Source organism: Eurosta solidaginis, unplaced genomic scaffold, assembly GCF_040869045.1.
Source record: "Eurosta solidaginis isolate ZX-2024a unplaced genomic scaffold, ASM4086904v1 ctg00001123.1, whole genome shotgun sequence".
NCBI classification, from domain to species: Eukaryota; Metazoa; Arthropoda; class Insecta; order Diptera; family Tephritidae; genus Eurosta; species Eurosta solidaginis.
In genome coordinates this window covers 175226-189958 of record NW_027137062.1, presented here as the reverse complement: position 1 = coordinate 189958, position 14733 = coordinate 175226, and the positions used below count along the sequence as shown (strand labels likewise).

Sequence of the window (14733 nt, the reverse complement as noted above, 5' to 3'; positions counted from 1 at the left end):
CCAAATGAGTGATGTTGTTTTAGTTGTTGTTGTGGTGACAACATATTGCCGATGACAAAATATGTGGCCGCTGGTGAAAATTGTAATTGCCAATAGAAAAAAAGGGGTAGTACTTGTAACTGGCGTTGCGCCGCCGATGAAAAAATGTATGCGGTTTTTGTATGCGTTTTGCCCCGACTAAGAGAGCAAACGGGTGGTGTTGTTGTAGGCGTGCCGTTCCGTCGGTTTAAAAGGTGATGCAGTTGTTGGGCGGTATGTTGCCAATTTGGCCTATAGGCCGCAAATCGTAATTTTCAATGGTGTGCCCAGTAGGTTCTTTCCAAAAGTGCCCTGAAAATATACAAGGACATTAATTTTGACGAATTTATAAGCTTAAAAGACTGGTGCGGGTGATAATGTTTATTGTCTGCATGATTGTCTACTCACCGACATACATATGTCTGTATGTAGGCGTGCATACATGCATGCAGGTTTGCTATTGGCTTACCTGGAAAATTGGCTATATAGAAGCCAGCTTCCCAGTGGGGCATGCCAAGTTAGAGGAAGATAAAGAAAATCAAGGGCAAAGAAAACCATTAAACTCACCTGGAACTGCTGCTGCTGTCTTGCGCCGGAAACCGCTTGGTGGTTGGCCGGAGATCCCTGGCCTTTATCCTTTTCTGCCTTTCACGTTTCGCGGAAACTATTCGGCGCGCACCGTACCTAACATCACTTTGAAATGATTTTGTTTTATTTTTTTTTCACTCGATTAAAAGCGCGCATAACAAACGTATAACTTTGGTTAGTTCTCGGGGAACAAACCTTTTATTAAACTACACTCACTCACACTGGGCACTGATAAAGTAATACTTTGTCCGTCGTCTAACGTTGTGCCCTTTATAGCAACCGCCGTGGCAGGGAACGTTACTCAGAAACGGTAAATTCCTACCTATACATGCCAAACTTTCTTTTCGTCTTTACCGTATTTTTCATCCATATGTTCATACAATCATGCACTCATACATTAACACGCTTACCCCTCCACAAAACGAACACCTACACAGAGACATTTGGTTCGTGCCTTGAGCGCTCACACTGATGTATTCACACGCTCATAGCCTTGCACCAATACACATCCCCATACATAATATCGAACAAAGCAAACACATATGTGCATGGCATTCATCAGTGTTGCTAGGTTGCTAGCAACATGGTGATATTTTATTTATTATAACAACATGATGCCAAGCGCAACATCTTATTTTCGTTGCAACATTGTGTTCACTATAGGTACTGAACAAATGCGTGGTGGCAACGGCACGCACCCACGAATTTGTTAAATAATAGTTAAGGCGAAAGAGGGGGAAGAAAATAAAAACACCAAAAAGATTTCGTATTAATAAAAAGAATTCACAAAGTTCTTTTAATAATATAAATACAACAAATGTTAAGAAAAGGTTTAACAAATGTTGTGGAAAATGATATATATGTGATAATAATTTTGAAAAGTTGAACTTACGTGAACGGGCGATTACGCGTTCCTTTGCTGGCTGCTGGATTAAAAGAGGACGAGACTCTTTTCCACATGAGCCGATGAACCCACGATACAGCCACTTCGTTGGGTTTCCCGGCAACAAAGTTGCTGTACCACGGGCTCACAGCGGTAAACGTCTAAGACACATACGTACTACCACTCACACATGCCTGTGTGTATATCACAAGAATATGCGGGTGGTAGTAACGAAGAAAATAAAACAAAGAAAGTTATGTTATGGAGATATATTTAGGCCTGTGGCCTAAACATACCGGCCCCTTGCCGTAAGCAACAAAGAAAAAAAAATGAAAAGGAAAAAAAGGAATGACACGCGATCGCACGTCCAGTAAGCCGCTATGTCGATGTGCAGATGCGGACTGCAAGCACTGCACGTCGTACGATGGACTTCGTGTCTCGTTGTCCTGAGAAGAAAAAGAAAAGATGTTATTAAATACACGTACGTGGTTTTAAATTCCGTGCTGTAATTACTTATTTTTATGAAACAACTCCTATTTTTGGCAGGCTCCTGAGACTACCAGCCCGAATACGGTTGGTTGGGTCAGGAGACCGCCAACTGTTGTTGCTGGCGTTCCTCTCACCATCAGTTCGGCGTATAGGTCAGCGCCGAGTGTAAGACGAACTGGCGATGAGCGGTAGAACTGCGGATCTGCAAGCCGCATAAATTCGAACTGAACGGCAACCTTTGGATCCACATTGGATGGCGGACTCAACCGATAGTGGCCGTTGACCACGGCGGCTTGGGTAGTGACATGAGTCGTTGACCCGAACTTGCCGCGCAGAATGAGTGTGCATTGCCCTGGTCCTTGGCGCTCTAACTGCAAATCGCGTACCAGCTCTGCATCGACGATGGTGCTGGCGGCGCAGGGATCAATGATGGCACGAACCAGATGTAGGTGCCCACGCGATTCGACGCGTACGATGGCCGTCGGCGCAATGGGCACGAAAGACCGCATGATGGGCGCTGGAGTGGCTGGGAGTAGCCGGCCGGTTCGGAAGCCTTCCGGTGTACCACGCGATAGTGCCTTTTTATCTAGGGCGTCAGAAGTGTATGGCGTTGATTTCTTTCGCCGCTGCTGTCTTCCGCGTTTGGATGACTCGGTCGGGCCTCCTTGGAGTCCGATGTCGCGGTGCCGATAGTTGTCTCGGTCATTTCGACGTTTATTTGCTTTCGCCGCGGTTCTCTCATGCTGTAACAGCGGCCGGAAACTGCGCATGCCATGGTTGACCGTTGACGGTCTTGTTGTCTCTGTTTTGCCTTTTTCTTCCTCCGCCTTTGCTCTCTCCTCCTCCATTTCTTCTTCTTCCACCTGCTGAGCCCAGGACTTTGTCGGCCCCATTAGGTGGATTGACAACGTGTCATCGGACGGGCTGTCGTCGCCAATGGTTGTTGCATCATCGCGTTCAGAAAGACGCTCATCTAGATGGAGCGTGGTGGGTGCTTCTGCTGGCACCGTTTGCAGCGATATTTGCTATTGCACTTGTCCACGCGATGAAAGGGGGACAGACAATTCGGACAGTATTTGTGCAGCAGCACGGCCCGCAACCTTTCCTCCCGGGATTTTTTCCTGTATTCGGCACAGAGTCGGAGACTATGGTCCCTGCCGCAGAGCTGGCACGCGACGTCGAAACGCTTTGCGCCTCCCTCTGCCTTGGCCAATAAGGTTTGGTAACGGGTCATGATCTGAAAGAATATTGGTATCATTGATCATGCCCAAATTGAGGTTGGCGGAATGTTGTTTGGGTGGCGTAAACAAAAAAATTATCTCTAATATATTTTCGCAGAAGAAAAAAAAATTTTTATTGAAATAAATTTTGATTGAAATAAAAAATTAAAGGCCATAAGTAAATACTTATGCGCGCAAAGAAAGGAAGAAAAAACGAATTTCGCACGCATCCATGAGATGTGGCTGTTGCTTTAGCGCCTTTAGTACATTTTATAATTTGATTTATGTCGGTAGATGTCACCGAAGTAGTGTTAAAATTTACTTTTGATTTGTGGTGAACTTTGCTTTCACAACAAGTGTCCTGCCACCACACGGAACGGTTCGAAACCTGGCTGAAAATGTATTACAGAGTTGCACTTCCACCACTCAACATTATTTTTTGATGTGTATTGTCGATAATGTTGAGATTCGTGGAATTACGTACTTCAAATCTGAATGATTGATCGAGATATGTAATACGCGACATGTGCGGCGTGTTGTGCGCGATATTTAGTGCGGCATGTACTGCGTGACGTGTAGTGCGTGACGTGTAGTGCGCATGTAGTGCGTGACGTGTAGTGCGCATGTAGTGCATGACGTGTAGTGCGCGAGATGCTTGCGCATGAGGCCTAACGTTTGTATTGCAATAATCATTGACAGTCAGACATTAAATGTAGAGATTTTGACATCTGCTACGCTTTTCCATTTCCTGAATGGAAAAAAAAGGAAAAAAAAATTTCATTGATTTACGACATGCGGTGAGTATAGTTACTGTTCGTTTAGTAAAATTTGCTAATTCTAACCTTATTTCTTTTTCATTGATCATTTTTTCTCTTTTCATTTTCAGGGTATAATATTTCAATGAGCAGTCATATCAATTAAGGACAATTAATGGCACTGATGAACATGGTACAAAAATTCAACAAGCAGCAGCTCAAAACGTGCCCGTTGCACAATATTGCGAGTATACATCTGCGCTATTTCGTCATGTATTCGCCGAAGCGAGGATAGCAAACACATATTTTATCCGTACTAACGAAGAGCGCCACAAGACGGCTGTAGCGCATTTTTTGCACACTTTAAAATCGCGCGGCCACATTTACTCTGCTGCATATAGTGGTTGGTATTGTGTTTCAGATGAAACTTTCTTAACAGAATCACAGCTACGTTTGGACACACACACGGGCGCAGGTTTATTGCTTGATTCTGGCCATCCGGTTGAGGCAGCTAAACTTTACACAATAGAGGGCTTGAGGTATTTCCTGTTGCGTGAGGGTGTGGCGCATAGCGATGGTAGTAAGTTTAAATAAAACATTAAAGCACAACAATACGCACATATTTATATATATATGTAGGTAAACACTTTGTGTGCAACAAGAATTCTCCGCAAAGTGCTTAAGGTTAAAATAACACTACTTAAACCACTACATAGAACACACCGATTTCCAAAAATATAACTTGGATCTTTTATCTTCAAGCACAATATTATTTAAAAGTAGTTTCCATAAAATTAACGAAAATAAAACCTTTCAAAATTTCACTTGCCATTTCTTCTTTACAATACACCTGTCCAGCAAATTGGCAGATTTGTGGCAAGTGCCTCATTCAAAATTGTCTAATATTTCCTTTGCTTAGCTTGGCCACAAGAGCGTAGCCGCATGAATCCACAATACCCCAGAAAAAGAAAAAAAGAAAGCTGCCAGACCATATTAACATATTTGAAGACGACTTCTAGCAGGAAGTCGACGATCTCATCATTTATGTTGTTTCTGTTGTTGCTGTAATTGTCGTAATATGTGAAGAGGCTACTAAACTTATTATGGGTTTTCCATTCCCAATATCTTAATCAAATGTGCATGTTAAAATTATGAAAATGTATTTGCACTTGCATTAGTTGATTTATTAATAGCTGCCAAGTTGGATAGCGTTTAAATTAATTTAGCGGAAATGTTGTGATTGGCGTGCGAAGGCCAATGGCTGCCTAATTAATTGTGACGATTGTTGATATTTATTTAAATTTACATACAGGCTTATTTTTGGTATGATTGCGATATTTAAGCGGTGGTGGAATAGCACTGTAATTTAAAAACTCCAACTACTCCTTTAGAGGAGAGGAATTTAGAAACGCGCTATACCTATGCATTAACCCGTTTAGTGGCGAAAATACCATAAGGAATCCTCGAAGTAGAGTCCGTGAACCAAATATTCCTTTGGTTGGTTACTACTATGCTGCACGGCTAAGGAGATCGGACGCAAGCAGCGCTCTAGGCGCCATTTCGATGTACATTCTCGAGGAACCAATTGCCTAATGTACCCTACGTGTTTACTCAAACCATTTATTTCCATAAATAAACTTTCTGATAGGTTCCATGGAGCATTTTGACACGGCCTCTAGGGCAGGCACCACAAAACTGCTGAGAGTTCAGAACCCCATGTACCCCGAGGTGGACACTCGCAGACGAAATGGTAGGTGTCTCCTTGCAGCCTTCCACACTGCACCTGTCTTTAATAAGTATTCCCATTCTGTGCCAGATGGCCAGTACCATTTCAAGATGGATTTGATCTTGAATGTTAATTTGCTAAAAATATTCAGTAAAGATGTTGTCCTTCTATAGTTGTAGCCAGGCCATGTTTTTTTTAGATGATTTTGCACGTATCCTTAGAGTACCAATTGCGAATTACGGTTTTCTCTGTTGTACGAACCGGCAATATCACGTATTGCTGTAGCTGCCATGCGAAATCTACATCCAGAGTTGGTAGAATCGGTTCAAAGCAAAGCTCTTTTTAGTGTTCAAGAAGAAGGACTTTTAGGAACTTTTAAAAGTTCTGATAGCCCTAAACTTGAACAGTTCAAAGAGGGATGAACAAAAATGCCTCTGTATTTTATGTTGCACGTACAGCCAAATCTTTACAAAATCATTGGCAAATGATGAAGCAATATCAATTATTGACAGATCAAGTTGTTAAGCCACTTCATATGAGTGATCAACCATTAAGTTTTTCTGGTGCTGAAGATCTTATACTCGATGCAGAACTTAATGATCAACGTGATGAGGCATTGGAGATCGAACTTGCTTTAACTGATCGTCAAAATAAGCGTGAAATTCGTATTTTAGAGAACGAGTTAAGTCGGTGGAATGTCTTAGTTGATTCAGTGACAGGTGTCTCGCCACCCGAATTCGATGGTCAAACGCTAGCTGTACTTCGTGGTCGGCTAGTTCGTTACTTAATGCGATCCAAAGAAATAACCTTTGGTCGTTATGTTGAAGATTCTCATGTCGATGTAGACCTATCACTAGAAGGGCCAGCCTGCAAGATATCAAGACGCCAGGGTACAATTAAACTTCGAAGTAATGCAGATTTCTTTATAGCAAACGAAGGTAAAAGACCTATATTCATTGATGGTGCACCTTTGCTAAGTGGGAATAAGACTCGACTCGCCAACAATTGTGTTGTTGAGATTTGCAGTTTACGATTCGTTTTTCTGGTAAACGATGAACTAATAAATGCTATCCGACATGGAAGCGCGAAAACGATCGCAGCTTTAAACTAGGAGTTGCCGTAAAAATTGTATGACTTTTATTATAAATTATAAAAAGTCTGCAGAAACGCACGGAAATTTCTATACATCTAATACAAAGTGAGGGACGTACTTTTAAGGCTTAAATTAAAAAATCATAATTAAATCATTTTATTCAGTGGAATTTAACAGTGTTGATCTGGTACAATGTTTTCGTTTTAAATTGAGAATTTTTGAGTCATACCGTAGAAGCATTTAATACTTTTGGTTTAGTTGTATGGCTCGCTGTTACAGTCCTTGAACGGCTTTCTGCACTGCCCGAAGCATTAGAGGTATTTGAACAAAAGTTTTCCATCTGCACTCATCAAGATTGTCACTGTAGGTGTCCACTTCTATCTCTTTATTTAACGAACGTATAATAGTCTCCAAATCGTGTACTTCGCCATCCTCTTAGATTGCCTCAGACATTCTGGCAGTGTCAGTTTCTAGGGGTCTAGGGTACGGCAATTTGTATTTTACTTTCCTCACAGAGGTCGCTACACCTTTGATCGATATCAAACACGATTTATATGCGCCACACAGTGGTCAAGAGCAGAGACAAGCGGCGCTCGGTGAAAATTTGCCCGTTTTCAATCGAAAGCTGTATATCAGCAATTAAATTCCCTAAAATTGTAGAATATAAAGTAGTTAAAAGCGACAATGTTTGTATTTTTCTCCGTCAGGGAGAATTGATGCTCGGCTGCTTTGATTACAAACTACGCTAAAATACACGCATTACAAAATGGGATATTTTCCATCTAATACAATTCAGAAAGCCGATGATTCCGTGTATGAAAACCCTGAAAATGTAATCTGTAGACGCTATCATATATCGAAACTTTTGCCAATAATTGTATTATACCCAGTAAACGTTCGAAATATGAATCATAAGTGAGTATTCAAGAATAATCACATTTAAGGTACATTTTCCTCCCGACGATACATTAGTTTCTTATTCGAAAATACTTTTAAATTTCGAAGTTTGGTTCATATGGGATATGATATATGGGAGATTTGATTGCGGATTCTGTGACAGATAATGAATCTGCGTTAGGGTATGTTGGCCTCGTTCTGGGGGACGAGAGCTGGGTTATTGGTTTGTTGGCCTCGTTCGGGGTGAACGAGAGCTGGGTTATTTGTGTGTTGGCCTCGTTCGGGGTGAACGAGAGTTGGGTTATTGGTTTGTTGGCCTCGTTCTGGGTGAACGAGAGCTGGGTTACTTGGGAATAAGGAATATGGACTATTAAAGTTAATTTCGTTGTCGTTGGGCGGAAGTAGTACCAGTTTCGCGATTGGTCGGGTAATTTGTCCCTTCATTGTATGAACGTCAACAACACGTACACGGTTATCGGAACCTGGGTGTGTGTTGACGACTCTCCCCATTTTCCACTCGTTCGGTTGTAGATTATCCTCCTTGATGACGACTAGGTCCCCGGGTTTTAAGTTGGATTGTGGATGTTTCCATTTATACCGTTTCTGGATCTCGGTGAGGTATTCCGATTTCCATCTTTTGCAAAAGGTCTGATGAAGGGCTTTCATCTTTTGCCATCGGTTTACAATGGAGGCAGGGTTTTCACTACAGTCGAGTTCAGGTGGAGCTAAAAGATGCCCACCTACGAGAAAATGGCCTGGAGTAAGCGGCTCCAGGTCGGAAGGGTCGTTGGATGAGGGACTTAGAGGTCTCGAGTTGAGGCAGGCCTCAATTCGACATAAGAGGGTTGTAAACTCTTCGAGAGTATATTTATGATCAGACGCGATCTTTTTAAAGTGGGTCTTAAAACTTTTTACCCCCGCTTCCCACAAACCTCCCATGTGAGGAGCGCTTGGCGGTATAAAATGCCATTCTATAATGTGATGGCTATATTTAGTCAACGTTCCGTCCCTTGCTTCACGCAGAAATGCTTTAAACTCGGATCATAAAGATCGAGAAGCTCCGACAAAGTTAGTACCATTGTCGGAGTAAACGTTTTTCGGACAGCCTCGTCTGGATACGAATCTGGCGAAGGCAGCTAGGAAGGACCCGGTACTAAGATCGTTTGTCGGTTCTAGATGGATGGCTTTCGTCGAAAAGCAGACAAACAGGCAAACGTATCCTTTTGAAATTCGACATCCCCTCCCTCGGTAGGATTTTATATCGAATGGTCCCGCGAAATCTACCCCAGTGTTAGTGAAGGCCCTAGTAAAGGTGGTGCGCTCTTTCGGAAGGATCCCCATAAGTTGCGTTTGCGTCCGCTTCCTGTAAATAGTGCAGACTTTACAGTTGTGGATAACCGACCTTATCATGACTTTAACGCGTGGGATCCAGTACTGAGTGCGGATATGACGTAGCATCAGCTGGTTCCCTCCATGCAGGGTGGTCTCATGAGAGGATTGGACTATAAGTCTGGATAACCTGCAGGTATAAAGAAGAATAATGGGATGACTTTCATTATGGGATATGTCTTTCGATGCCCCAGTCCGCCCCCCAGTTCGAATGATGCCTTCGTCATCTTTATATGGGTTCAGGGGTAAAATCTCACTCTTCCCATTTATTAGTTTTCCTGACTTCAAATTTGCGTACTCTTCTTGATAATGTTGCCTCTGGCATATTGTTATCAATCTTCGTGTTGTTTTTTCTATTTCGTCAGGAGCTATGGAATGAGAATCCCTTTTAAAAGAGGCTTTAGTTGTTGGGTGCGTATTCTGGAAAAACCGAAGAATATAGGATATAACCCGCAAAGCCCTCGGTAGATCGGAAAACCTATCCAGAATATCCAAGTTATTTTTGACCGAAGTTGTATGAACTTTCACCCTCTTTTCCTCCATATTCGTATTGTAATCTTCTTCTTGTGTTGGCCAATTTTCGTTGTCTTCTTGTAACCAAGAAGGTCCCTGCCACCACAAAGAATTGTCGATTAGATCCGAAGCGAGGAGGCCTCTGCTCGCCAAATCTGCAGGGTTTGACGCAGAGTCTACATGCCGCCATACTTTGTCTCCAACTTTGTCGATGATTTTCGTTATTCGATGTGCCACAAACGTTGACCACGAACATGGTGGTTTTCGGATCCATGCCAGTACTATAGTCGAATCTGTCCAAAGGGTTACTTTAATGTTTGAAAGTTGCATATTTTCTATGGCCGACTCTATAATTTCTGCAAGTAGGACTGCGCCGCAGAGTTCCAGTCGTGGCAATGATATGGTTTTGACCGGGGCTACTCTCGTTTTGGCCATCAACAGGTTGGTGAAGACTTGATCCTTTGTTTGTACCCTCGGGAAAACAGTGGCGGCATATGCTTTTTCCGAGGCATCGCTGAATCCATGTATTTCGACATTGTCCTTCAATGTGTAGTGAACCCATCGCGGTATGCGTATATTGTTGATCTTTTCGTAGTCCGTCATGAATGATTGCCACCGATGTAGAGTAGTTTCAGACACATCTTCATCCCAGCCTGTCCCTTCCAACCAAATATTTTGCATTATTATTTTGGCTACAATTACGACTGGTGCCAGCCAGCCAAGAGGGTCGAAAAGTTTTGCGATCGCAGAAAGTATTGACCTTTTTGTTACGGCGTGGTTATTGTCAAAGGGTTTCGCTGTGAAGTAAAAGTAGTCGAAATGGGCGTTCCACCTGATACCGATTGCTTTTACCATGCTGGTGTCTTCAAACTCAAGAAAATCCTCGCTTAATAGGTGTTGCTTCGGTATACCCTGTAGGATTTTCTTGCAGTTGGACGTCCATTTTCGCAATGGGAAACCTGCCGATTGCAATGCCAATGATATTTCGTCCCTTGCCTTGATTGCAATTTCGATGTTGTGTCCACCGGCGAGTACGTCATCAACGTACATGCAATTCCGCAGGATATCTGCTGCCATTGGATGCGATGTCTCCACGTCATCAGCCAGTTGGTGTAGTGTCCGAATCGCAAGATACGGAGCACAATTAACCCCAAAGGTTACCGTTTTCAATTCATAAATGTTAATTGGGTTTTTGGGGCATTTGCGAAATATGATTCGCTGATATTTTGGTTGGTCTTCATTTACCCATATTTGGCGATACATTTTTTCTATGTCGCTGTTAAATACGTATTTGAACAGCCGCCAACGTAGCATAAGAACTGTCAGGTCGGATTGAAGAATCGGACCTGGATATAAGGCATCATTTAGACTTTTGCCATTAGTGGTAGGACAAGATGCATTAAATACGACTCTGACTTTTGCCGTTGTACTTCCCTCCTTTATAACAGCATGGTGAGGTAGGAAGTAACAGTCATTTGAGTCTGGCGAAATATTGCCTATTTGTGTCATGTGCCCTAAGGTTTCATATTCGGATACAACTCTATTGTATTCCGTTTGAAGGACTGGGTTTTTCGCAAGTCGTGTCTCGTTGCGATAAAATTGGGAACACGCACTTCTTAATGAGGGGCCTAAGTTAAACCCTTTCCTAAAGGGCAAGGAGACTACGTATTTGCCATCGTTGTTCCGAACTGTTGTGGATTTGTATAGCTCCTCGCAGTAAGTGTCATCGCTATTGATGCTCCTTTTCTTTGGAATTTCCTCTATCTCCCAAAAGGCCGCCAATTGTTTATCTAAAGTGACCTCATTGAAATATGAAACTAGGGTCTTATTTGTATCAACCGCATCTGTCCGGCCTGTCAGAATCCAGCCGAACACCGTTTCCTGTGCTATTAATGTGTTTAGCACATCTTTCCTAATGCCGCCTAACATAATTTGGGGGTATATGTCTCCGCCCAGAATTAGATCGACTGGCTCATTGACAAAGAATCGTTTGTCAGCCAGTACTAAGTCAGGGAATGCTTGCCTAGTCATTGCGTTTATTTGGCAAGTTGGAAGATTCCCTGTCAATTGTGGTAAAACCAGCATGATCGTATTGATCTCGATTAATGGGTCGGTTGGTGACCGCAGTTGTATGTTGCACGCTTCTTTTACTTGTGCAGACATTGTATTATTGATGCCCGAAACTTGGGCATGCAGGTGTTTGGATGGAAGATTAATTCTGCGCTTTAGTTTCTCGGTAATGAATGAAAATTTAGATCCCGAGTCTATTAGGGCTCTCGCCGAATAGTCAACACCATTAAAATGAATATTGACCTGAGCTGTCCCTAGTAATACCCCTTTATTTGTGTTTGCGAAACATGAGTTCACATTATTAATCGGAGCGTTTTCTCTTTCAGCATTGCGTCGTATTTGAGCTTCCCTTGAGGTAGATGCTCCGATAGTGTCAGAAGTATTTGTTGGTTTTGGCTGATTCGAAATATGAAGCAGCTTATGATGTCTTAAATGACATGTGGCACAGTTCATTTGACTGGTGCACTTTGTCACCGAATGGCCAGCAGAAAGGCAGTTTATACACCCACGGCTGCTCTTAATTTGTTCAAACCGTTTATTGGGTGTTAAACGTAAGAACTTTTCACACTTTGAAATTCGATGTGCAGAACTTTTGCACATCTTACACTTAGGTTTGGCTACACTTGCACTTGCCTGATAGGACCCTAATTTTTTAGCAGATGTATCCGTTGTCGAACGAGATACTTGTGGCTTTGAGGTTTTGGAAACTGTATCCCCTCTCAGATCAGTCACGGTTTCTAAGGTTTGGAAACGATTGGATAAGAATCTATCCATATCAGCCCATTTTGAAATTTCCGTTTTGTTTTCAATTGTTTGTTCCCAGAGTGCCAGTGTGGTTTCTGGCAGTTTTGTGGAACATAGATATGTTATAATTGCATCCCAGTTTGATATGTCTATGTGATGACACTGGAGCGCCGAGATGCAATTATTTATTTCACGTTGCAGTTTCTTTATAGAGCTACCGCATTCACTCTCAACTGCTTTCAAACTAAAAAGGATTTTCAATTGGGCGTTTACTAAGATACGTTTATTTTCGTATCTGTCACAAAGATTTTTCCATGCTGTTTCGAAACCGTCTTTCGCTAAAGGACATCGCCCAACTATCTCTTTGGCCTCACCTTGAGTCTTTTGGTTTAAATAATATAATTTTTCTACTGCTTCTAGGTTTTTGTTACGTATATATATAGCAGTGAACATGTCTCTAAATGAAGGCCAAGAAAGGTAATCTCCTTTGAAAACGTCCGTATCACACGGTGGCAGGCGCACGCGATATTCCCTGTCTCCTGAGCTTTCTTCTTTCTTTTCAGCTTTCTCAAGTTTTTCCGAAAGTTCAGCCATCGCTGCCTGGCACTTGAGAAAGCTGAAGTATGTAATTTTGTGCTTCTTTTTGATGGCCGACAGCTCTTTTGCCTCCAGTTCTGAGGAGCTCAAGAGTTCTTCATATGTCTGCTTCACCTTCTCCCATAGCGATTTCAACTCCTCCTTTTGGACTAAGAGGGTGTGTTTTGTATGGTCTGAAGGGGACATATCATTATAGTCATTTTTAAACTCAGTCACTGCCTCTGCTTGGCGTATATAGGTATCCATTATATTATTGAAATATTAATTAATTAATTGCCTTTGCAGATAGTACTGATTGAAAATGAACTGGAATGAAGGAATGTATTCGAGATAGATTTCTCGGTGAAGTGGCCTTGAAGCTTGCAAGAAAGCTTGTAGTTTGAGGGAATGTACAAGAGCGTGGTGGCAACGGCGCGCACCCACGTAATCGTTAAAAGAAAGTGCTAATGCAGCTGTGTTAACGAACTGTGTAAGCCAATAAGTAATGGCTAGTGAAGAAAGCGGTGTTAGTGAAAAGATAAAGAAATGTATGAACGTTCGTTATGGACTTTTGGTAATTTAACCAAGGGCTGTGATCTTTTGTATCACAAAAAATTAGATCAGTCAAAAACTGATTTGTGTATTGCCGCAAGTGAAAAATAAAAATAATTAAATTTTTAAAAAATTGAACAGGAAATAAGCCTTTTGGCCACCCAAACAACAACAACAATATATGTGTATGTAACTAAGTGCACTTTGTACTATAGCACCAAACTAAATTGCAAACGTATTACCCGTGTAAATAAGTGCAAGTGATTTTTATGTGGAAGAAAATTTTATTTAATTAAATGTGCGCCTAAAATAAATTTACAGGTTTCTGAATAAGCAACCTTAACAAATCGAATTTTTGTGCAGTGGATTAAATTAATTTTTTCAGATAAATCCTGCAAAGGTGAAAATCGAAAAGTGACGCAAATCGGTGTTTGAGGTTATGTTAACCTTTTAGAGCAGTGTTGTGCTACCTTGAGCTGTGTCCGGAAAATCTTACCGCTGGTGGGGGATAGTTCCGGATAGTCACAAGGCGTCTGGCACAAACTTTAAATAACTGCGTTAAGCGCCTTTTCCTATTTTTGCACAAGATGAGACTTCTCACTTCACGGAAAAAAAAAAAAACAAAATCACTTGCACTATTACATATAAAAAAGTTACTTTGTAATTTGTAATTTTATTTTGTGAAATTTTATTAAAAGTGAAAAGGAAAACCCTACCTAGCACGGAATATTTTCAAACCACGTACCTTTCAATAAATTGCTGATCCGGATTAGTAGATTGACTTTTTGTGGATTGTCGGTGTTGTTGATGTTGTTTGGAGGTTGGATGTCGCTCAAATCTGTTTGTGTATGCCAATTGCTGATGAATATATTATCACTATCGTAAATCTCTTCTTCCTCGATTTAATTGCCTAGGGAGTGGAGTGGACTGTAGTTATTGGTGATTGGCTCTTCTTACCGGCGTGGTAAGGACCATGCACAAATACGTGGTGGCAACGGCGCGCACCCACGAATTTGTTAAATAATAGTTAAGGCGAAAGAGGGGGAAGAAAATAAAAACACCAAAAAGATTTCGTATTAATAAAAAGAATTCACAAAGTCCTTTTATTTATATAAATACAACAAGTGTTAAGAAAAGGTTTAACAAATGTTGTGGAAAATGATATATATGTGATAATAATTTTGAAAAGTTGAACTTACGTGAACGGGCGATTACGTGTT

At 41.7% G+C, this 14733-nt stretch overlaps 1 pseudogene; it reads left to right on the top strand.

Annotated features, from left to right (window-relative positions):
- The first annotated feature begins 3990 nt into the window (after positions 1-3990).
- Positions 3991-6790, top strand: LOC137236065 (microspherule protein 1-like; annotated as a pseudogene).
- The last annotated feature ends 7943 nt before the right edge of the window (positions 6791-14733 follow it).